General features: G+C 45.3%; 1 protein-coding gene across 2 annotated transcripts in view; it reads right to left on the bottom strand.

Moving 5' to 3' along the window:
• The window catches only part of LOC146813713 (uncharacterized), a 257,929-nt gene that overhangs the window by 205,103 nt on the left and 28,491 nt on the right, over positions 1 to 24,335 (bottom strand). The window contains exon 2 of one of the 2 annotated variants that reach the window (XM_085610215.1): positions 3,513 to 3,578. The exons of the other annotated variant lie outside the window; for it this stretch is intronic. The gene's annotated coding sequence lies outside the window, so the exon portion shown is untranslated. The remainder of the gene's footprint in view (positions 1 to 3,512; positions 3,579 to 24,335) is intronic. 2 annotated transcript variants of the gene reach the window in all.

Genomic DNA, 24,335 nt, shown 5'->3' with positions numbered 1-24,335 from the left:
CATTTGAGTGACGGTTTGGGAGTGCATGACATGTATATATGCCAGTTTAAAATAGGTCTTGTGTATGAATTATAGTCTCTGGAGTGAATGTGGTGGTTCCGTTTTCAGATTGCTTTGTGCTGTGATTGTGTGTGCATGCCTGAGAAATTAAGAACTGACGTCAGTAATGGTGGTGTGTGAAATACTTGTCTGAATGAGCAGTGAATAAATGTAAAGGGTAAAGTTGTTTTGCCTCAGTGAGTTATGTGGCGTGAGGTTTCTTTGTGTGACATGGTCTGTGGACCGCTTTTGGACAAGCGCTTGAAATAGTTTGGTTCCTTTTGAGGACATGTTGGAAACAAAATTGTAATGGTTTTACCAGCCAAGTTAATGAATTTGGCCGTTGTTTGAACATGCTTGGAGTGAGTTTAATTTGGTCTCTTATTGCCATCAATGCGTTGCAAAAGGTAAGTGAAAGGGGTGCAGCTAGAAAAACACCCTTAATGTACAAAAAGTACTAATGAAAAGGAAATATGGACTGATCAAAAGTTCAGTCTAAGGAAAAAATGTGTGCATTTGAATTTGCAGGTTGTTCCCAGCTGGTTCTGGTGCTCAGTGAACCAATGTGCCTGGTGCAGAAGCTTGTGTTTAACATCATGGTTGTAGGTTAAAATTTCAGCGGGACCTACTGAGACTTTTATCCGTTTGAGGTTGATAAAATGAGTACCATTGAGTGGGGTAGTAACAAACATCTGTTCTATGCTGGTATGTTATGGTATTATGTTCTGTGAATTATTCAAGCTCATGAAAGTATGCTGAGCAGATGTGTATTTAAAAATGTGCACTAGGATTCAGTAAAAAGAAAAACAGACTCCTGGTCTGACAATGTGTAGTTTAATAGTTTGAGAGCAGAAATAAATTGTGGCCCCTAAAAGTAGACAGTTCATGTTAGAATGTATTTTTCAAATAGGGTTAATTATTGAAGGTCAGCAAGAATTATGAAGGCCTTTTGCCTTTGACAGCTTCAGAGTGAGGAGAAGGTGGGGGCTAAAGAGTGCAGAACATGATGCAGACATTGATTTTGACCTTGAAGTCTGCAAAGTGGGGCTAGAAATAGGAGTGAGTAAAGAGGAGGTGGTGAAATCACTGCTTATAAGCTTCCTTGAAACATGTCATGCTTGCAGCAGAAGTGAGCCTTGGAAAGAGGTGGGGGCCAGGAGTACTCACAGTGGCTGGCTAGCAGCCCAGAAAGTTCCGCGCTGAGGTGCTATTTTTAGCTTTAGTGATAAGATAGGACAGCCGAGAATCAAAACTTACGGAGCCCTGTCTATTGTTCAAGACAAAATAAAAAAGGTGCTGTGAAGAAAATTATGCATTCGTATTTCTGCTTTTGAAAAAATAATGTCCACGTAGTTGCCTTATTTTTTTAGAAATATTTTACAGTGGTTTTTTGAAAAAGTCATTAGAAGGTCTTTCTTAGAACTTAGTGGGCTACATTAGTGGAAAAAAATAAGTAAGAAAATTGAAAAGAAAATTTGAGGTAGCTGCCTGCTTACATGTTCTAGGTATGACGGGCTTAAAAGGGACAGTGGAGGTAAGTAGTGTCACTTGTGATTTGTGTTTTTAATTATTTTGTGTGTTAAGTTGAAGTGTTTTTCTTTTGTGTTCTGTGTATTTTTACATCTATCCACAGCTCCTTCATGAGATATTCTGCATGATTCTGGAACTGACAAGACTACAGTTGGACACGTGAGTTGGTTTGAAAAAGACGTCATAGGTGTGCAGAATGGTCTGTGCAGTTTTATATAAAGCGCTTTAAGCTAAGTCCTCCCCTTATAAAGAAGGGATATTGGTGAAATGAGTGCCCTGAATGGCTTTAGGCAGGAAATTAGGGTGAGATAAGACTAGAACGAACTGAGAATGTTACAGTAGGTGCAGGGAAATAGTGGAAAAGCAGGGGTCAACAGCATACGCAACAGCGATGGTCCATACCACGAGGTGGTGGAATGAGTGTTCCATATGTGCGAATTGCAAAAGGAGGGTGCTGTCAGCTGTGTGTTGAAACAGATGTGTTTTTTAATAAGTTCTTTGAAAAGAAATGTTTGTGTGTTTTTCATTTTTGTGCATTTTGTCTTTCTAAGAATTGTTCCTGCTGTTCCTGTGTGTCAGAAGAGACACAGTAAGTTGTGTCGACAGCAGGTCACCACTTAGGTCGCCTACTGTCGAAGGGGGGGGGAGGAAAGTAAGGAAATGGAATGTTAATTTTAAGCCTGACAAATTAAGCAGGCCAGAATATTAGTTTTTGGGTTGCAGGTTCACTGTGCATTACGTGGATGACACAGTGTTGTGTGTCACCGCTCATTTACATATGATATTGCAATTTGTCTATGCTTGGTATACAGTAAGTATACCTGATGGCTTGGCATGTGTGTTTTTATTTTTATGCAAGTTTTTGTTTTTGCACTTTTTACTTATGATATTATTACAAGTTCCCCTGTGTTGTGAGGGGATGGTCATGACGATGGCCATCGCTATGCAACAGTTGGTTGGACTTGTTCTGGTTACTAAATTTTACAGATATATTTCATGCTGTGAACATGACAGACAACCCTTCACCAGTGCATGTTTATTTGGCTATAATGGTATTGAAGAAAAAGATAGACAGGATTAAAAGTCTGTCACCTGCATTCAGTCATGTTACTGCCCCTCCCTTTTGTAAAATTGATGGAGATGGAATTGGCATAGCGACAAAGGGACGAGCAGACTAGATTGATGTTCCCTAATTGGACCCTCAAGGATGAACTATAAATCTGTGGCTCTTGCTAAAGGTGACCGCTAAACTTTCTCATGATATTGCACTTTTACACGTAGTCATAAGAGACACCAAGAGTGTTTCTATTAGCTATCCTGAGTAGCAGGACTGTGACTTATAAGCAGGTATAGCGCCCCTCCCCCCGCCGGACAGGTAATGAGGGAAAGGATAATGTTTTTGGATCAGACATCAGAGACCTAAGAATTATTAGACTAGTGTGACAGATATTCTCAGTGATCATGAGGAGACATTGTTCAGCTTGTGCATTGCATAGTGCAGCTGATGCACAATTGCTAAAGGGGGTATCTGCATGCCCCTGACAATTTGTATCATGCATTTCCCCCTTTTTTGGTGTTTTCCAGAAAAGGAATGTAGGAACACACAGATGTGGTATTTCAAAAGATGTTTACCCCATTAGACAATGCCGATATGTGTGTGAAGACATACATTCAGATAGAATTCCCATGTAGCTATCTACCCGTAGATGGTAGAGGACAGTCCTCTCACATTGAAGTTAGTGAGGATAATGGAGAGGACCCAATTGAAGTATTGCCCTTGGCTCTGTAGTGTATGAGGGCGACAGCGCATTTTAGATCAGAGTTGTCCCATGGCTTTTGGCCCTCCTGAATATTGCGGGCCACCTACTCACTGCTCCAGTGTCAAGTAGCAGGCGATTTGTTTTTGTGCTACTTGTAGGAAATTAACAAAATTGTTACCTTACCTATACCGCCAGGTTCTGCAGGTTCTTCCAGAAGAACTAAAAGAGGAAAGACGTTGATATTTTGACCTGCAGAACGATGAGAAAAAGATCATGACCTGTGAGAACAACAGCTACAGTCCCAGCACCCAGAAAACAGCAAGGATGGACATAGCGACAAAGGGACGAGCAGACTAGATTGATGTTCCCTAATTGGACCCTCAAGGATGAACTATAAATCTGTGGCTCTTGCTAAAGGTGACCGCTAAACTTTCTCATGATATTGCACTTTTACACGTAGTCATAAGAGACACCAAGAGTGTTTCTATTAGCTATCCTGAGTAGCAGGACTGTGACTTATAAGCAGGTATAGCTCCCCTCCCCCCGCCGGACAGGTAATGAGGGAAAGGATAATGTTTTTGGATCAGACATCAGAGACCTAAGAATTATTAGACTAGTGTGACAGATATTCTCAGTGATCATGAGGAGACATTGTTCAGCTTGTGCATTGCATAGTGCAGCTGATGCACAATTGCTAAAGGGGGTATCTGCATGCCCCTGACAATTTGTATCATGCATTTCCCCCTTTTTTGGTGTTTTCCAGAAAAGGAATGTAGGAACACACAGATGTGGTATTTCAAAAGATGTTTACCCCATTAGACAATGCCGATATGTGTGTGAAGACATACATTCAGATAGAATTCCCATGTAGCTATCTACCCGTAGATGGTAGAGGACAGTCCTCTCACATTGAAGTTAGTGAGGATAATGGAGAGGACCCAATTGAAGTATTGCCCTTGGCTCTGTAGTGTATGAGGGCGACAGCGCATTTTAGATCAGAGTTGTCCCATGGCTTTTGGCCCTCCTGAATATTGCGGGCCACCTACTCACTGCTCCAGTGTCAAGTAGCAGGCGATTTGTTTTTGTGCTACTTGTAGGAAATTAACAAAATGTTACCTTACCTATACCGCCAGGTTCTGCAGGTTCTTCCAGAAGAACTAAAAGAGGAAAGACGTTGATATTTTGACCTGCAGAACGATGAGAAAAAGATCATGACCTGTGAGAACAACAGCTACAGTCCCAGCACCCAGAAAACAGCAAGGATGGACAGCGATCGCCAGCGCACCGTCGATGACATCTTCAAGGTATGGCGTTTGCTTCATCAGATGGCGTTGGACAGCTGAAGAAGGGGGAGCTGGTTCTCTACCTGACACAGAACCAGAGTTTCAGCATAAAAAAGTGAAAGGAAGGGATCTCTGTTGATGACGGCAGGGCTGGTTTAGGATTTTGCGTTCTACATTTGCTGGTAACCTCTGACAGCGCGCGGTCCCTTGAGCCCCTTGGTCTAAGTTTTGCCCACCCCTTTTCTTTGGTCCAATGGAAGGTCAGTGCACTGGAGTATCTGAGATTAGAAAAGGCACAGCATTTGTGGTGCCCATGTTGAAAGGAAAAAAGGAGAAGCCCGAGTGTCTTCTGACACTGAATAACGAGTGTTGGAGCCTGAGAGTGTTGCTGAACCTGAAACTCCATTGCTCTTTCCTGATCAAACAGTACCTGGGTCTGCACGAAATGATCTGCGCCCACGACCAACGAAGAGCACCAGAGGGAAATAGAGAGTCATGGATTTAAGTTTATGGTAAGAGCACGATATCTGTAGTGCCTGCCGAAGAAGAGAGACAATGGTGCACTGCCTTGAGACATTGAGACTTTCAAGTGAGCTGTGAGTGTTGGCCAGGAGGGCACTCCAACAGATACTAAGAAGGACTATTTCATGGGAAAGGCCTAGACTTTGAGGCCCTACGCGGAAGAAGACGACTGACATAGTTTGATGGACAATAGAAACCTACCAAAGAGGCTCAGAACGGACTTTGGCATAGTTGCCTATTAATCGAAAAAGGTTGCAAGTGATTCCAGTGCAATTGTATAAAGTAGGTGTTAGATATGTTCTCATTTGACTGAATTGCCATGGAAGAGGAATAGCCTCTGGTGGCTCCGCCCCTAGCATCCAAAATGGTCCGCCAGAAGTGAAGTTGTGTGACCGATCTTACTGTTCTGCTGGCACTGTTTTAGAGTAGTGTTCTGTTTAGTAGAACAGCATCAAGTCCATATTCTGATAAGGAGTATCCCCATTTCCCCTGAGAGCATTGATAAGGATCGCCACTGTTTCACCTGAGCATATCTATGACACGCTTGATCCCGCATAAGGACGAACACAGATGGAGTGAAGATAGTATCTACGAGCTGTAGGGCCCATGGATTGCTCCCCATTGTGACCAGCAAAAGATGCTCTGGTTTTGTTCCTACTCCTGCTATATGAGGGTAGGTGAGAGGCCTGAGTACAGTGGTATACATGTATTTCTATGTTGATATTATAAGTCAATTGAATTGGGTTATAAGGATGTCCAGGAGTACAGTGCGTTGCATCAGAGTTAGATCCTGAGAGAAGGGCGGAGAAAAAGGCACCTTGCATCCAAGCGCTTGCCTGAACGTAATGAGGGAAGTATGAATGCTTCCTGGCTGGATAAGAACATTGAAATGTTGGATTTCAAGGGTTCAACATCACTGAGTACTTTAGGTCTTTCCATAAGCAGAGTGTTTCCCATGAGCAAGTCATATCTGTCCCAGTAAGAGATACAGCAGCCCTATTCTGTGCAAAAGGGGTTGAGAGTATTTCTGTAGGAAGAAGTCATTGAAATTAATTGCCTTAAGCATGATAAATAGCCCATCCTTGTTCATACACCCTGAATATATATTTTGTCTGGAATGTATATGTTTATGTCTAGTTTTTCAGACGATTGGTCAGGTTGCGCTATGTTTCTTTCCTTCTTCCCCCAGTTTATTTAGCCCCGTCCAATTATCATAAAGATCATAAATTGCAGAAAAAAGGTACCTCATTGTCGAGAGAAAAGAGAACTGTCAATACTGAAAATATTGTGTATTGACACGGTGATGCAGTAATTTGTGGACGCTGTGAAAGGTTCTTTGCCACTTTGAGGACCTGTGCAAAACAGCCAAATGTATCATTACCTGACTAGAATAGATGAAGTCGTGATTAATGTCATACCAGATATCCTGATTAGTATTATCGTGTAGCTTCAAGTCAGTAGGCTTGTTGCTCCTCAGAATTTAGGAGGTGCTAGACACCATTCTTGCAGACAGGGGAGGAGCCTGTTGCATGATAGGTAGGAGCCATTTTGTTAGGATTCTTGAGTGTGCCCCTATTGTTTATTCTGCCAACTAGAGACTCTATAGATTAGCTTCTGACATTCATGAAGAACATGATTCATGGTTTCTACACTGTGATTATGAGGTCTGATGTCACCATAGATGTAGACAGTACTCCTTTTCCCTAGCAGTCATGGTAGGAGTTATTTATGAGTAAATTGTCTTCCATCCTGTGGCACTTATTGCATGGCTAAACTCACCCCCTCTGTTTCAATAAGTGAGTCTGAAGCCAGGGATGCGATTATGATGCTGAAAGAATTTCAAGAACTGATGGATCTCGACAATGGTATTTTCGAGGATTAAAGATGCAAATTCTACTGAATTTCGCCTTCGTTTTGAACAGTTGTATACCCCCCTTAGGTTTCCCCTCATGCCGTGAATCATTCCCTTATCCTTTCTCCAAGATTTGTAGCTCTGCCATGTGGGCGTGCTTTAGAGGTCTGTGACGTGTTTGATGTATTATACTATGCTGTGCATGATTATTGATTCAGTCCTTTGCAAGCATCTCATGCACCATGCTGTATTTGGACTCTCTCTGCAGAGATTATTAATAAATAAGCTTGTTTGTATTATCTACTGGCTGTCCGACTCTTTTATAATATGGAGAAGGCTGAGAGGTGGTTTAGTAACCAGAGTGACCCTATTTGGGTCATTTCCTTCAAGGTGCGACATATAGCAGGTGACATGAAGAGAGAGGAAGGTGAGACGGATACTGCTGTGTTTTGTTGGGTCCATTTGGTCCAATTGGATTAGCAGTGTCCGTAGTCAGGTTTTCACTTGGATTAGCAGCCCTCATAGCTTAGAAACACGTCTCTATGAAACAGTGCAGAGCTTGTATACACCCACCCCTGCTCTTCCCTGTCACACAATACTGGTCAAGAATAAACAAACAACTGGATGGCTCTTATGTGGAGCACAGAAGCCTTTTAAAGGTATTACTCTTCTCATCCATTTTGCCTATTAAATGGCAGTGACGGTAGGGAAATCTCTGTTCCACCACTGAGTCTAACTAAGCTACTCCCTTGAGATCAAACCTGTATTGGTTGAAGGAACAAACTTATGTAGGAGGGAGATTTCTGCTGTTCCAGGTACAACAGCCTATACCCTCAGAGGCTGAGCACCTATACCCACAGGGGTGCGTGATAGAAATATGACCCTGTCAGCCACATCCGTCTACTGTTCCCGATTCACAAAACCTCAGAATTTAACATATGCTTGACCCTCATTACCAACTTTCACTGAATCTACAAAGTATTCCAGGAGTGAATCAACAAGGTTTTTCCATTATAAACTGTACTATTTGTGAACATTTGATGCACTTAGGTTTACTAGGAGCTTTGTGGATGTGATGCACTGACACTGAAGCGGAGGAGTGTTCAGCCAGTCACACTCTAGCTGTCAGTTTCCAGGTGGGTACCAGAAACAGGCAATCAAGTCAGACTGCATGTAAAGTGACTCTGCTCAGAAACCTGCAGCCGGTGCAAGTGAATGTCAGCACTTCGAATACCAAGGATGGTAGTCTTTAATCCACTGGCAGACACTCCCTGCCCGCTTGTCTCGCACTTGAGGGCTCCTGCTTTCTGTTTGTGACGGTTTTGCTGTCTTTCTCTTCCTCTGTCTTTCCCATTAAGAAGGGAGCATATGATGCTGCTCTGAACTAAGCCTGGGCGGAGTTTGAGGAGTTCACGGGACTCCGCAAAGTGACAAAAAAACTCTGCCAAGCTAATCGGAGTTCCGAAGCGGCGGAGTGGGTTACCTTACGCCGTTTGCACTGATTTTTAGTGCCGGGTGTTTGTCCTGTGCTGTAAAATCAACGCAATCAGCTTCTTGCACAGTGCAAGAAGGTGTTGCTTCTTTCTGCGGCTCAAGTAGAAGTTCTATTTGGGCGGCGGCTTCCTCAACGCGAACGTAAAGTTTCTCAACGCAAACAGGAGCGACCATCCGCGAACGCCTGTGTTGAGAAATCTTGCTAAGAATTGGTCTAGCGTTGGGTTTTCCTCGCTCACGCTTGCCAACTTACCGTTGCATAAGCAAGGAACTCCGCGGAGTGCGAAAAACTCCACAAACTCTGCGAGTGGAGGCTTACTGTGAACTACACATTGGCAAGTGGCCTACCCTGGTGGCCTACCTACTTTTTGAGCAACCCTTACACAATTTTAATTTACCACGTCACACACATAACTGCACCACTACTATTTTTAGGACCCAAACCACACACCCGCATACCCCAAACGGCGTTTTCTCTAAAAAGATATCCGCTAAAGTGACCCTTCGGGGGACCTGTAGGGCATTGCAGCGCCGGCAAGACGAGGAGCAAAACGCCCGATGATGAAGCATGACACCTTCCGGGGTGTGTGAGGGCAACAAGAGAAAATAAGCTCTTCCAACACTTGGGTCTTATATAGCCTAGGACCCTCTTTTCTCACGCTTTTTCAGTTTCCTTTTTGTTCTCTACTTTTTTGGAACAGTGTCTCCCTTTTTGATTGATACCTACCTTGGCGCAAGCAGTGTCTGGCTTGACTGAGCCACAAAAGCAGAAAGACTAGTGGTTTGACCAAGTTTTCTACCCATTAAATGTAGTGTGGTTTCTGTCAGCACCATTTAGGCATATGGTACTGGTAGGTGCTTTTGATTACTGTGCTGCTTGTGCTCTGTGGGATTGGTAATCTGAGTGCTGTGGCACTAGGCTGTGATCGCCCCCGTCTGGCAGTAGCTGCAGAAGAACGATGCCGTTTCAGAGGGAGCATATAATGCCAATCATTACTGCATCTTTTGTGGCACAAACTGCATCAAAGAAAGTTGCAGTTGGACTGGATCTGTGCACTTTAAAATGCTATGCACTTGCTGAATCTAACCAGAATCTAATAAGTATTTTTCTTTAGAATTCACTATTTCTAAGGTAAGTGCAGGAATTCCTGGATAGCCTGGGCTTGCTAAAAGAGTAAGTAGGCAAACTGGATATTTATAAAATCCTTACATTCTTTGACTTTCACAAAAGCCTAACGAGGAGGCCCCTTGAAAGATGGTGGCCCTGGGCCTGGGCCCACTTTTCCCATACCTTAAAACATCTCTGGCCTAAAATTGAATTCAACACTACACAGTCTTGGTAGGAACCAGCACTCTTTCTTGTACAAATTAAGCACTGGCTTATAGAGTACTCAAACTCAGTTTGTTCTACTTTGTTTGGTTCTGAATTCTCTTTTTGGAGTGGCTTGTTTCTGCGGCAGTGGTATCGGTCTTTTAGTTGGTCCTGATTCTTCTTGATTGCTGCTCCTTCTATGCATTACCTCAAATGGAGTTGTCTAACCTCTGTACTTGTGGGTTGACTCATATTAATCTTCCACTTGGTCCTATGGTCGTTCAGTCCTGCTTTCACCTCAGTGGAGGTTTACGGCTTTTCTTGCTGGCCAGGCAGGCAGGCAGGCAGGTGGGCAGGCGCAGGGGCCTTCTCTCTGGTTGGGCTCTTGGCATTCATCTACTGGTTGGTCATTCTGGCTTACTTGCCATGGGTAACCCCTCATCAGGTGACTGGGATTTTACTGTTGCTGCTCAGGCTGGTAATGGGTGGGTCAGTTGTCTCAATCTGTGGTGGCGTTGAAGGCAATGGCATATGGGGGTTGCCTTGCACATCATGGGGCCGATTCACAGAACTAATTTAAGACAAAATCCTAAACTTACTACTTTTGGTATTCACAGAAGTTAGGATTTTGTCTTAAGTTTGTCTTATGACAAATTTAAGACAGACTTAAGACAGTCTTAAGACAGACTTAAGACAGTCTTAAGACAGTCTTAAGACAGACTTAAGACAAACTTAAGACAGACTTAAGACAGACTTAAGACAGACTTAAGACAGACTTAAGATAGACTTAAGTTAGGATTTTGTCTTAAGTTTGTCTTAAGTCTGTCTTAAGTCTGACTTAAATCTGTCTTAAGTTTGTCTTAAGTCTGTCTTAAAACTGTCTTAAGTCTGTCTTAAGACTGTCTTAAGTCTGTCTTAAGTTTGTCTTAAGACAAACTTAAGACAAAATCCTAACTTCTGTGAATACCAAAAGTTGTAAGTTTAGGATTTTGTCTTAAGTTAGTTCTGTGAATCGGCCCCCTGGTTCTTCATCAGACTGCCAAGCAAGCACCATCTCACTCAACATCTTAGTTACATGCAGGCGATACCCTTGTGGGGTTTGAGGTCTAGCATGACAGCGTAGCTGTCAGCAGACATTATGGGCCCGATTCACAGAACTAACTTAAGACAAAATCCTAAACTTACTACCATTTTGGTATTCACAGAAGGCACTTACTCATTTTGGTATTCACAGAAGGAACTTACTCATTTCGGTATTCACAGAAGTTAGGAGTCCTAACTTTAGGACTCCTAAATGCCTTCTGTGAATACCGAAAGTCTTAAAATTAGGATTTTTCGCAGTTTAGTAGTAGTATAGTTAGGACTCCTAACTTTAGGACTCCTAAATGCCTTCTGTGAATACCGAAAGTCTTAAAATTAGGATTTTTCTCAATTTAGTAGTAGTAAAGTTAGGACTCCTAACTTTAGGACTCCTAAATGCCTTCTGTGAATACTGAAAGCCTTAAAATTAGGATTTTTCTCAGTTTAGTGGTAGTAAAGTTAGGAGTCCTAACTTTAGGACTCCTAAACTAAGAAAAATCCTAATTTTAAGACTTTCGGTATTCACAGAAGGCATTTAGGAGTCCTAAAGTTAGGACTCCTAACTTCTGTGAATACCGAAGTGAGTAAGTGTCTTCTGTGAATACCAAAATGAGTAAGTGCCTTCTGTGAATACCAAAATGGTAGTAAGTTTAGGATTTTGTCTTAAGTTAGTTCTGTGAATCGGGCCCTATGTGATTAACCTAAAAATGGCCTTTAGGAAGCACTATTGGAAGAGGGGCTTTGGATCCGCCCACATGTTGGTATCCAGAAGTACATTTTTGATGGGGCAGAAGTTGGGTGTGCCTGCAAAATAAGTGTTTTTCCTCCACACAGCTGTAAATAGTTTCTTTATCCAGTCTGAGCTTGTACTTTCAGGGGTTTTTTTTTTGGCAGCAGCCCAGATGTGATGGCATTCATTAACTTTGGACCTCAGAGTGCAGTCTTGTGTTTGAGAGCCCAGGGCTACCATATGCTCTGTGGAGTTTTATGTCTCACTTGGGAGTGCAAATGGCGCTTGATCTTATATGATCAACAAAAAAGACCTTTCAGGGGCCACATGTTTGTTTCTCTAAGTACAGGATTGGATTGGGCTGAATTTGTGTGCTTTCAATAAAAAGACTGCTCGAATTGCACTTTTTGGCTTGAGGCAACGTTTATATTCGACACAACAGGACTCAGTTGGTTGCGGTGGAAAGCCAATAATCATCTCTATAGGCCTGATCTGTTTGTTGTGAAATGTTATGCAAGAAGCACTAGGCCTGACGTATTTATTGTGAAAAGCATGTGTTAAAGCTGATAGGCATTTAGTATGAATTTTTATTACACTATATTAAAGGCAGCAGATACGCACATTGTTACATGGAATCTTACAGATTGCCGTAGTCGGCAATTGTGTTTGGTGTTGGTCACCCCGTGTATCAACCCGATATAATACATTTCCTCCATGAGACTCCTAGTTAGGCCCTCTTAGAAGAGAGAGTAATTTGGTTAGCCAACTATAATATTGTATATTTTTCTAATTTTAGGACTGTGTGTCTGAAGGTTGCCTTGTGCAGAAACTCATGCTCAGAACTGTTGGCCTGAGCTTGTTATGGTGACAAGCTATAGACTTGCCTGGTAAACTGGAAACGTTGTCTGATGCCAAAGGTCTGGTCTGCTTAGTATCAAACATTATGACAAAGACGATTGGTCTAGGTTATTAATGGTGAAAAGCATATGTTAAAGCCAGAAAACAGTTGGTTGTAATCACATTATGTTCCAGGCCGAAGGAAGGTATTTGGTTAGATTTAATCTCACAGATTACCGTAGTATGCAAGAGTGTTGGCCATCCACTCTGACACACCATGGGGGGTTTCATTGTGATAATTCTTATTGGGCCCTGTTGAAAATGGTTGAATATTATTTTTCAAGCTGTATTTTTCTACATCTTTGTAATTTTATAACTAAAAGGCCCCATTGGGAAAAGTCATGCCAGATTTTATAGGTCTGACCTGTTTATTGTGAAACGTTATGACAAAGCCAGTAGGAATGATCTAGTTATTGTGAAAACCATGTGTTGAAGACTATAGGCTTTTAAGGATGGATTGTTATTGCACTGCGCTAAAGCCTGTAGGCAGGTATTCTGTTGCATGGAATGTGACAGATTACTCTGATGACAGATTCATCTTAGGAGAGATAGTATTTTGCTTCACCAACTGTAATTTTGCATGTGTTTGTACTTCTAGGACTGTTTGCTGGATGGTTGCCTTTCGGTAAATCTTATGCTCAGTACAATGGACTTGAGTTGGTTAGCGTGACAAGCCAATGAGAAAGGCTATAGGCCTGATTATTGGTTAAGAACAGTTATGCTAAAGGCAGTAGGTCTGACATCCTGACTGTGAAAAGCATATGTTAAAGTTTATAGGCATTTATGAATGGATTATTATTCTGAATTAAATTATACAATTTGTTCCTTACACAGAATCTCAAATATCACCTTAGGAGGCAAGGGATTTGTTGCTGGTCACCCGCTCTCACAAACCATGAGTACAGAAGATTTGCACCGTGAGGATCCTTGTTAAGCCTTGCCAGGAGAGAAAGTAATTTGGTTTGCCAACAATAATTTTGTATACATTTGCAATGTTATGACCGCATGCGGTGTGTGAAAGAATACGCTCACTACAGTAGGTCTGATTTGGTTATGGGCCAAGCTGTAGGCTTGATTGGTGTGCAGGGAAATGTTATGCCCGATGCAATAGGTCTGGCCAGTTTATTATGAAAAGTTATTTCAAAGACAGTAGGACTGGCTTATTTATTGTGAATAACATAAGGTAAAGCCTGTCGGCCCCTAACAGCGGATTATTATCACATTATGTAGCAGGCTGTAGAAAGGAATTTAGTTAGATGCAATCTCAGATTACCATAGTTGACAAAGACTCTTGTGTGGGTCCCCCTCTATGGAAAACCCTGGGAATAGAAGCTCACTGTAATGATTCTTGTTAGGTTCTATTGAGAGGAGTTATAAGCTGTCTTACAAACTTTAATTTTGTACGTTCGTAGTTTTACAAATCTAAGCATTGTTGTTGATAGTTTATGCACACATTATTGGGCCTGGAATGTATGTGATGCCTTGTCAAGTCATGGTATAGTCTAGAGTCCTGATCGGGTCACTGGGCAAATTTAAATCAGATTCCTCATGTGTGATCTGTTTACAAGGAAAAGTTATGACAAAGCAAGTAGGATGTACTTATTGTGAAAAGCATGCGTTAAAGTCAATAGGCTTTTAAGGATGGATTGTTATTGCACCATGTTAAGGCCTGTAAGCTGGTATTTTGTAATATCTCACAGATCACTCTAGCAGGCAAGATTTGTGGTGGGTGCCATTACGAAAGCTGTCCAGAGCGAAGATTTGTTTGCTTTGATGCAGCGCATTTCAAGGCTGCTTCTTTTAGGCAAATATTCAGCATCTGCAGATTTACCTTGAGCACGTCTAAGAGGGAGCAAACCCAAGCAAAAACAGGAGGAGCATGAGCTAGATCTGCAGACTTGGAGCAGTGAGACGTGGCAAGGGAGAGTGATTCCTGCTTCAGCGCCATCCTGCTGCTGGAAAAGAAAAACAGCGAGCACAGCGCCTCGGCAGTCCAGCTCCTCAGCTCTGGCCGCTGGCGGAAGAGGGTCAATCTGTTTTCAAGGTGGAGGTCCGCAGGTTAGACTGTGCCTTAAAGGGAGCTGGAAGGAGACCGGAGGTGAGAGGAAGGGGAGAGGATTGCAGCCCGAGGCACGAGTAGAGCCATGGAAGCTGATGGCCACGCTCATGCCCTCCCAGGCCAGGTCACAGCCTTGTAAGCAGCCAGTGGCCCGGCCACACTGGAGAGTGACACCAGGACTCATTGTCTCTGGTTTGGTTTTGTGGTAAGGTAGGGATAAGGCGTGAAGGGAGAAGGCAGTGGTCAGTGCGTCTTGTGGCTGGTAAGCTCCATTAAGCCTCAGAAATCCCCCACACTGACTCTTGGAGGACTTTGCATCCCGCACTTTATCTGCACCACCTACCAGCTTATCAGCTCCCAGCCCCCACCCTTCCCAAACTTCTCAGCAATCAGACACTGGTCTAGAAGCCATGCGGGTCATAAAGAAGAGCCTCACCGTACATGAGGTGGTTTAATAGGCCTGGCAGTGGATAAGGGGACAGGAACAGACACTTCTTACCTCTGTGTAGGAAGCTGGCTCTGTATATACTATACCAAAGTGAGGTATAGTGGGCACAGAGTCCAGTGGAACCCAAAATGTAGGCAGAGGTAAAGTAGATAGCACCTCACTCTCTATTTGTGGTAGTGTGGTCGAGCAGTAAGGCTTTATCAGAGGACAGTGTTAAGCATTTGTTGAACACCCCCAGTCAGCAAATGAATTCACACACTCAAAGACTGGACTTCAGACCAATTGTTTTTGTAGAAAAATATTCTTTAATTATTTTATTTTCTAGAACCGAGCAAGCCTGGCACAGGTAGGTGATAAATACTTTGCAGTAAATATACAGTTGTAACACAGTTTTGGATTGCAATTGTAAATGCACTTTGATTTGATTGACAGCACTGTTACTGAGAATGCAATGCTTTGGAAATACTGGACATATACTTTGAATGGGCTTTTTAGTAAAATGACCATTACATTACTTCCAGATTACTTTTCTTACACAGTGTAGTATATCTGGACACTACACTGGGGCATTTCCTGTAAACAGGTAAGTAAAAACGTTTTTGTTATTCAGTACAGTTGTAAAAGGTTTTCATAGATTTTCCAACTCCACACTTAGAAACCTTTCATAGAAAAACAGTCAAGGTTATCCTATGGAGGAAAATAGTGTTATTGGTTCAAAGGTAAGTACTTTGTTGTGGGAGTTGGTATTCTGGGGAGCTGAGGCCCAATGTTATCCAGTGGGGTATAGGGGGCCTCTGGTTTAAGGCTGCTGACAAGCAGGCCACTGGGTTGTGGGAGCAATGCTCCTGGACTTAAGCTCAGGGCAAATGGGGTTTAGGACAGCACAAAAGATGCACCCTCTGCGGCACAGGGGCGGCCGGGTGCAGAGTGCTGTTGTGGCGTCGAGTGCCCTGTAGCTTTCAATGGGAAGTCTCCGGTTTACAAAAGCACTGCAGGCTCGGGGATGAAGGGCTTCTGGGTGCGACCACCACTTGGAGAGGTAAGTTGTGGGGTTGGTTAGGCACCATCGGTTGGGCCACCCAAGGCTGTGGGGCGTCGGGTGCAGGGGTGCCTTTTAGTGTCAGATCTTCTTACCAGCTCCTGGTCACGGTTGGGGGGACCTTCTGGTTTGAGGCTGCAGGCATTGGCTGGAGGCTAGAGGCAGGTTAGGGGTCACCGGATCTCGGGTCAGGATCGCTGGGGAGACCTCCTCTTGGTGCTGAGCCACTTGAACTCGGGCCATGGGCGTCGGGTGCAGAGTGGTGTAAACTGGCGGATTCTTGCGGAGCTGGAGCCTGATGTTTGAACAAATCCGGTGTTCACAGGAGACAGAGTCTTTGGGATTGAAGGCAGGCGGGTATCTCGCGGTTGCTGGCTACAGGACACACCAGGATTTCGCTGGAGCAGGTTCGAGGTGGGGACAGGCCAGTAGGCATCCTCCTCTTGTTAGCTTCGGCACGGCTGTTCGGTCCTTCTTCTTCTTTTCTTCTTCTGGTTTCTTGTTTGAGGAAGCAAAGTTCAGGGGTGCACCTAAATACTAGATTTAGGGGCTTTACAGGTAGGTAAAAGATTGGGACCAATGAGTCCTTTCCCTGGGGTGGGTACACCCCCTATTATGTCACCCTTCAGTGGGAGGGGGTCATAAGCCTTTCCCTAGTTGTCTGAGTCCCCCCATCTGCAAGCTGGCTCTCGACCCAGGGGTCCAGAAACATGTCTGGTGTTGACAGCTAAAAGCAGCCACTCAGCCCGGACACTAGTGGTAGGTCGTTTTTCAGGGGGAAGATGCCCTCTGTGTGCATTTTTCATTACATCCCACACTGGCATCAGGATGGGTTTAATATGCTGAGAAGTTTGAAACCAAACTTCTCAGTTTTCAATGTAGCCATTATGGTGCCATGGAGTTTGTAATAACAAACTCCCAGCACCATATACTCTTAATGGGAGCACTGCACGTACAATGTCTATGAATGGACTTATACACTGTAGGGGTACAGGGCTCATGCACCTGTACCCTCACCACTGGTATAGGGCACACAGCTAGAGGGGTGACTGATCTATACCAGGGCAGTGGGTCTTAGGCATGGCACACAGGGATGTGCGCCATGTCGACCCTTCACTTTGTTCTGCACCAAAGCATGCAGCCTGCAAAGGCAGTGTGTGTGTGTAAAGGTACATGGCCTCTAAGGTTGGCACAATAAGTGCTTCAGCCCTTAGAGGTCTTCCCTGGTCACAGTGCCCTCTGTACCTGTGGTGCCATTTACCAGGGGCTGAGCCGTGGCCAGAGATGCCAATTGAGTACAGTTTTGGGGAAAGAACACAGGCCCTGGTTGGTAGGGACCCAGGACACATCAAGCCAAGGTGTATCAGTAGTCTGGCAAAAAGTGTGGGGTGGGGGGTTACTGCAACAGAAACCCAGCTTCTTACACTCTGCGTGACCTGTTGGTGGCCTATTGGAGGTTTCACTGAACCCTCAGCAGATTGTATCAACGGGGGTGGCTGGGCCCCCATTGGAAAAGCGATAGGCAATAACAACAAGTGACAAAGTGAACTATGAGATCTGCAAGGTTCGAGACACAATTGCAGAGGTAAAAATAAAACTTAAAGTAAAGGTAACAACAATGTTAATATTCAAGCAGAGTCATGGAAGCTGGGGGCCCCAAGTGACGCTCCGTTTTAGAGTCAACAAGTGAAGCCCCGCCTGCCCTAAAGAAAGCTAAAATCACGGTCTTCATGAAGTCCGCTGCGAATAATGCCGTCTCCCTCTCATTTCCTCTACAAAGCCTGTCATCAATAGCAAAAGCAATAGGCAATCCAGGATCCCATTCAGCTTTTGATGAGTAGCCCCGCCAACAGGAGCGTCATCGCCACTGAAACCATCGCTCATCAGGCTCCCCAGATGCATGGGCTGACCAATTGTCTGAACCCCTAAAATCATGTGCAATTGATCTCAATGGGGAGTCGAGGCCTCCAGTGGATGGAGGTGCACCTATGGCTATGCCATTTCACTGGGAAATCTCTTGGCTCAGCCCAACACAGGTAATGCCATCACTACTAATAGTGTTAGTAATGGGGCGGCACTTAATGAGGCCCTGGTTTTGGAGGAAGCCAGCGGGGTGGAACCTGCAAACTCCCTCATCCTACTGGAGATGGAATTGATCATCCTTAACCCATGTGGACCCCCTGGGCTGAGTTTGAGCACTGCCCTCAAGAGGGAGAACATGGCGGATTACACTCATGTGCTTAGCCCTATAAAGTTGCCTCACATCTCTCGCCTGACTGTTCAAAGACTAACTCAATAACAACAGCTGGAAGACATCTCCTGTTCCTCCTCTGTCTCCATTTATAGGAGAGGAAAATGCTAACGGAGTGGCAGGATGTAAAAGGGTTGGGACATCTGATAACACCAGCATCTTTAATAACATGTATATCCCTGCTTGGCCGATTTCACCACTTTGGGACCCTCTTCTACGCAACATGGAAATGAAGCCTCAGCCCTCAATTTCCATTCTGATAAATCAGAGCTTCAGGTGGACCTGCTCAATGCATTACCAGTCCATGTCATGGAAATAGACAACAGACTAAAAGCTCTAGGTGAAATGGTCCAGAGCCTAATCGGATCCTGATACCAGCTTCCGTCCCTACCTCCACGTGCTCTTCTACTCTTGACATGCTTACACCTGACCCGTCCACTCTAGCTGCTGGATTAGAGGATGTTAAAGGCCCTAGACTTCAATCTGAGACCTTCCCCTGAATGTTAATCAGCAAGGAAATAACAAATGGATAATGAGTGCTAACACTGCTGCCTCATCTTAACATTCAACACCGTAAATTGGGCTGATAAATATTTCTTATAGGAAAGCGGAGGGGTGGGAGGTCGCCGAACTCCCCGCAACCTGCAATCTGAAGGTCTCTTTAAAAAAGGGACAGGAAATGGATAGGAAAAGCGAGAAAAACTCAGGGTATCCGATTAGGCCATATCAAGGCCGATTCGGATACGCCCCTTCTGCAAACATGAAATACCCTAATTCAGGGAGGAACATCCACGGTCAATGGAGACTCTAAGATACTGAACACATTTCCAACTGAAACGCAGAATCATCCAATTTTCCCAATTGTCCAAACCTATACTGCCCCAAAAATGGGGTAGTTGCATGCCTGGGCTGCCCAAAGCAACCATAGTAATTAAGAGCCATTCACCAGGTCGCCTGCACTGTGTCTGAGACAACCTCCTCCCCTCGCAACACGCCGGCCCCCAGAGGGCCCCGTTCTGTGAAGCCAGCTGAGCACATCCTGGTCCCCCTTCGGAACAGTAACAATATCCTTCTGACTCCTAAGGAAGAAGTTCTGCTTACAAGCCAAAAGAACAATTGATGGACAGAATGCAGAACAATGTCATACATTCACCCCAGTACAGAGATCTGGGTTAAATCCATCGTTTTTTTGCTCACCTTGCCATTCCAGTTTGAACCCAGCCATATGCAAATCAGTCTTGACCCTGTGCCCCATGGGAACAGTCCAGCCCGAACTGCCAAGCCAGGTCCTCCCTGGACTGGAAACAAGCATCCTAGGACCGGTTTCGGGCTTTCAGCCCTCGTCAGCCAGGATAGCTTGATTCCAGTGGCATGGAGAGCAAGGGACTCACGTCTGAGCATACCCTTCCCACTCGGGGTGACAAATGCAAATACAACAATTGATGGACAGAATGCAGAACAATGTCATACATTCACACCAGTACAGAGATCTGGGTTAAATCCATCGTTTTTTTGCTCACCTTGCCAATCCAGTTTGGACCCAGCCATATGCAAATCAGTCTTGACCCTGTGCCTCATGGGAACAGTCCAGCCCGAACTGCCAAGCCAGGTCCTCCCTGGACTGGAAACAAGTATCCTAGGACCGGTTTCGGGATTTTACCCCTCATCAGCCAGGATAGCTTGACTCCAGTGGCTTGGAGAGCACAGGACTCACGTCTGGGCATACCCGTCCCACTGCCTACAGGCCAGCAACCTGGTGAATGCACTAAGGCCCAGTAGCACGATAAAGCAGCTTGGGAGGACCTCGAGGATCTTCCTATAAGAGAGACTATAAGGCATTCTGGGGTGTTGTGAACCGGCCCTTTTTAAAGGCAGCTGATGAGCCCTCAATTTAAATTGCTATACCAAGACAGGAGTGGGTTTCCATTTTTGGGCCGTATATGCAGTTGGGCCTGGGGAGGATGGGGTGAGTGAATACAAGGGGGGTTATTACCCCGTGATCTAGGTGCAGGTCTAAAAGGTGAAGTTCAGCCCAAACATCCCCCTACTCAAGGAAGTGACCAAGGCCATAAGATCTAGTACTAGTGGTAAAGCTCCCGGTACCGATGGGGTCCCACTGGACGTTTTCAAGAGCCAGCCTGAATTTTGGGCTCCATTTGTAACAAATGTTTTACGGGTGGCAGGCTTCTCCTGAAAATTGCGCACATGGTTGGAGTCGATCATTGCTCCCATATTTAAAAAGGGGGACCGTGGGGACGTGTGCTGCTACCGCCCGATCTCTCTCCTGAGATCCTAGGTCGTGTCCTACTGTCACATCTTGAGGCCTGGGCAGGGAAGACTAGAATACTTTCAGACATCCAGTATGGGTTCAGGAGGGGGCTTGGTGCAGAAGACCAGTATTTTAACCTCTCGCTCCTGATAGGCAAATACACAGTTGCCAAAAAGGGTTAATTATTTCTGTGGTTCATGTACCTGTCTAGCAGCTTTGATTGTGTTCTCCATAGCAAACTGCGGCAGATTATGGAAGGCCACAGCGTGGACAGAGACAATATTAGTCCCATCAGAGTAATGTATTGCGATCCGAGCGCTTCAGTAAGGTTTGGTCTGTGGGTGTAAGACTAAGAGTTGTTCGGTGTCCATAGGGGAGTCAGGCAAGGCTGCATACTTGCCCCCTTCCTCTTCACCCTTTACATCAAACAGCTGGAGGAGTTGGTGTGTATGTGCAGGGACGTGCCCCAGACTGGACACCGTCTCATACCAGCTCATGTCCTCATGGCTCAAACACCTTGGGTACTACAGCTCTTATTAGATCATTTCTCAGTATTAATGGAAGGGCTAGACTTCAAAGTTAACATAAGTAAAACATTTGTTATGTCCTGTATCTACAAACAAATTGGCAAACAAACCTAAATTATATCTGTATTTCCACCCCTTTCAAGATACAACCCCTTTTAGTTACCTTGATGTGGCTCTTACCAAAGTGTCTTGGATCCCGCAGCTGGAGATAAGAAATAGTCAGCTTGCTAGGAGTATTAATTCCATCTTCGCCTTTGCGGCAACATTGGGTAAAAGATCGGTTTGCCACATGCTAACAATTTACCAGACCAAGTGTTGCGGTCTATGGGGCTGGGATTTGGGGTACTAGTAGGGTAACTGCGCTACCGGTCCCTGAAACAAGGTTCATTCGCCCGATATTCTAACTCCCTCAATGTACTGCTTCTGTTATCTGCCTTAATAAGCTAAGTATATCACCTCTGGAAGATAAAATTCAGACTCATACACTCATGATGTGGCACCAAGTCTGGAGTAATGAGGCACTGGCTCTAAACAAAGCGATTATTGACGATTGCCTTGCTTTGGGCCTTGGTGTCTTATATTTTACTGGCCATTCGATGGCCCTCAACCATTGCTATTACTTAATGCCCAGCCTTACCAGAACTTTGTTGTATTGAGGTCTAAATTAAACTTTTCCATAGGCTAGTTGACTTTCCTCATTGTAAAAACTGGGAGCGCATTCTGTCCCCATGCCCCTGCGACCAGGTGTCCTCACAAAGCACTTTGCACACAATAAGCACCTGTAGGACGGTTATTATGGCTTGCTTTTGCTGCACACCGTGCAGTTCCCACAGTAAAAGGTGCTCACTCCTAGGGCCAACCGCCTGGAATGCCCCAATACTGAAACAAATCACAACAAGCAGAAGGAGCACCTTTAGTTAAATTATGAGTCTACAGAAAACATTTCACACTAGGCCTAGCATCCCAAAGAGGCAACAAACATGCAGAGTTAAAAAAAAACTAGGATTAGTTAGAACATATTAAGACACATATTTTCTTTCTTTAATTCTTTGCTTCCATTTTAAAAAAGATACAAGGACACAGCAAACCCGTTTCATCCCACATCAGAGGGACTTCTTCAGGGCAGAAGAATGTGAGACTTGTCCTAAGCCTAAAGAGTTATATGCAAAGGAAAGTCTTGCGGTACACACGTTTGATGTTATGGAGTGGTCTTGCGCGGAATACATGTACTGACCAGCACCTCAGAATATTTTCAAGTGTATCCTTACTCCTGGTGATAACTTCGTACCATTATTAGACTAATGGTGGTATTACTCATTGAATCTTAATGGGAAAGAACTTGCATATAACTCTTTGGGCTCAGGACAGGTTAGTGCTTGGTTTCTGACAAGTGGCGCTTTTAGGGGTTTCTGTCCTGTGTGTAAAGGGGGTGTGACAAGCTCATAAAAATGGAATCAAAGCCACTTTCAAGCACCTCGCATATTACATCACTTGTTCTATGACATCTCTGATAACATCACTGCAACATGACATAACAGATGACAACACTGTGTATGATGGGGTGAAAGTTATAGTTAATTTGTTATTTTAAGACATGCTTTATAGTTAACGGATGCGGGGGACGAGGGCGTGGTTGGCTGATCGGAGGTGGCGTTTGGGAGCGTAGAAGTTGATTCGGCTGTTGAGGTAGCTCGTGCCTTGGTCGTGTAGGGCTTTGTGTGCGTGGGTGAGGAGGCGGAAGGTGATTCTTTTGTTGACGGGGAGCCAGTGAAGGTCTCTCAGATGTCCGGAGATGTGGCTGGTTCGTGGGATGTCGAGGATGAGTCTGGCTGAGGCGTTCTGGATCCGCTGGAGTCTCTTCTGGAGCTTGGCGGTGGTACCGGCGTAGAGGGCGTTGCCGTAGTCCAGTCGGCTAGTGACGAGGGCCTGGGTGACGGTCTTCCTGGTCTCGGTGGGGATCCACCAGAAGATCTTCCGTAGCATGCGTAGGATGTTGAAGCACGCCGAGGAGACGTTGTTGACTTGCCTGGTCATGGAGAGGGAGGAGTCCAAGATGAAGCCCAGGTTGCGTGCATGGTCTGTCGGTTTGGGTGCGGTGCCCAGGGCGGGAGGCCACCAGGAGTCGTCCCAGGCGGAGGGTGAAGAGCCCAGGATGAGGACCTCCGTCTTGTCCGAGTTCAGTTTCAGGCGGCTGGTCGTCATCCACTCGGCTACCTCTTTCATCCCTTCGTGCAGGTTAGCTCTGGCGGCGGCGGGGTCGTTGGTCAGGGAGAAGATCAGCTGGGTGTCGTCGGCGTAGGAGATTATGTTGAGGTTGTGTTGGCGTGCGATGGCCGCGAGGGGGCTCATGTAGACGTTGAAGAGGGTGGGGCTCAGTGAGGATCCTTGAGGGACGCCGCAGATGACTTCGGTGGCCTCTGACTTGTACGGTGGTAGGCGGACTCTCTGTGTTCTTCCGTCGAGGAAGGAGATGATCCATTCCAGCGCCTTGTCCAGGATTCCGACGTTGCTGAGGCGCTGTACTAGGGTGCGGTGGCAGACAGTGTCGAATGCCGCGGAGAGGTCTAGGAGGATGAGGGCCGCTGTTTCTCCGTTGTCCATCAGGGCTCGGATGTCATCGGTGGCGGCGATGAGGGCGGTCTCGGTGCTGTGATTGGCTCGGAAGCCGGACTGTGAGGGGTCGAGGGATCCATTCGTCTCGAGGAAGGCGGCCATCTGCTTGTTGACGGTCTTCTCGATGACTTTGGCAGGAAATGGGAGGAGCGAGATGGGGCGGTAATTCTTGAGTTCGGTAGGGTCCGCAGTGGGTTTCTTGAGTAGAGCGCTGAGTTCGGCGTGCTTCCAGCTCTCAGGGAAGGTGGCGGTGTCGAAGGATGTGTTGATGATGTCTCGCAGGTGGGGTGCGATGACAACGTCGGCCTTGTTGAAGACGTGGTGAGGGCAGGGGTCGGTCGGTGATCCGGAGTGGATGGAGTTCATCGTGCGGATGGTGTCTTCGGTGCTGATCGGGGTCCAGGCGTGGAGGGTGGTTGTTCGGTCTTGGTGTGCGTTGGTTGGTTGTTGAAGCTGTTGTGTATGTCCGCGATCTTGTTGTGGAAGTATGAGGCGAGGGAGTTGCAGAGGTCTTGCGATGGGGTGATGTCGTTGTTTCCTGCGCTGGGGTTGGATAGCTCTTTCACGATGTTGAAGAGTTCCTTGCAGTTGTGTGCGTTGTTGTCCAGCCGGTCCTTGAATGCAGTTTTC

This window comes from Triturus cristatus, chromosome 6, assembly GCF_964204655.1.
Source record: "Triturus cristatus chromosome 6, aTriCri1.1, whole genome shotgun sequence".
Lineage (NCBI taxonomy): Eukaryota > Metazoa > Chordata > Amphibia > Caudata > Salamandridae > Triturus > Triturus cristatus.
This window is presented reverse-complemented; position numbering and strand designations above follow the sequence as displayed.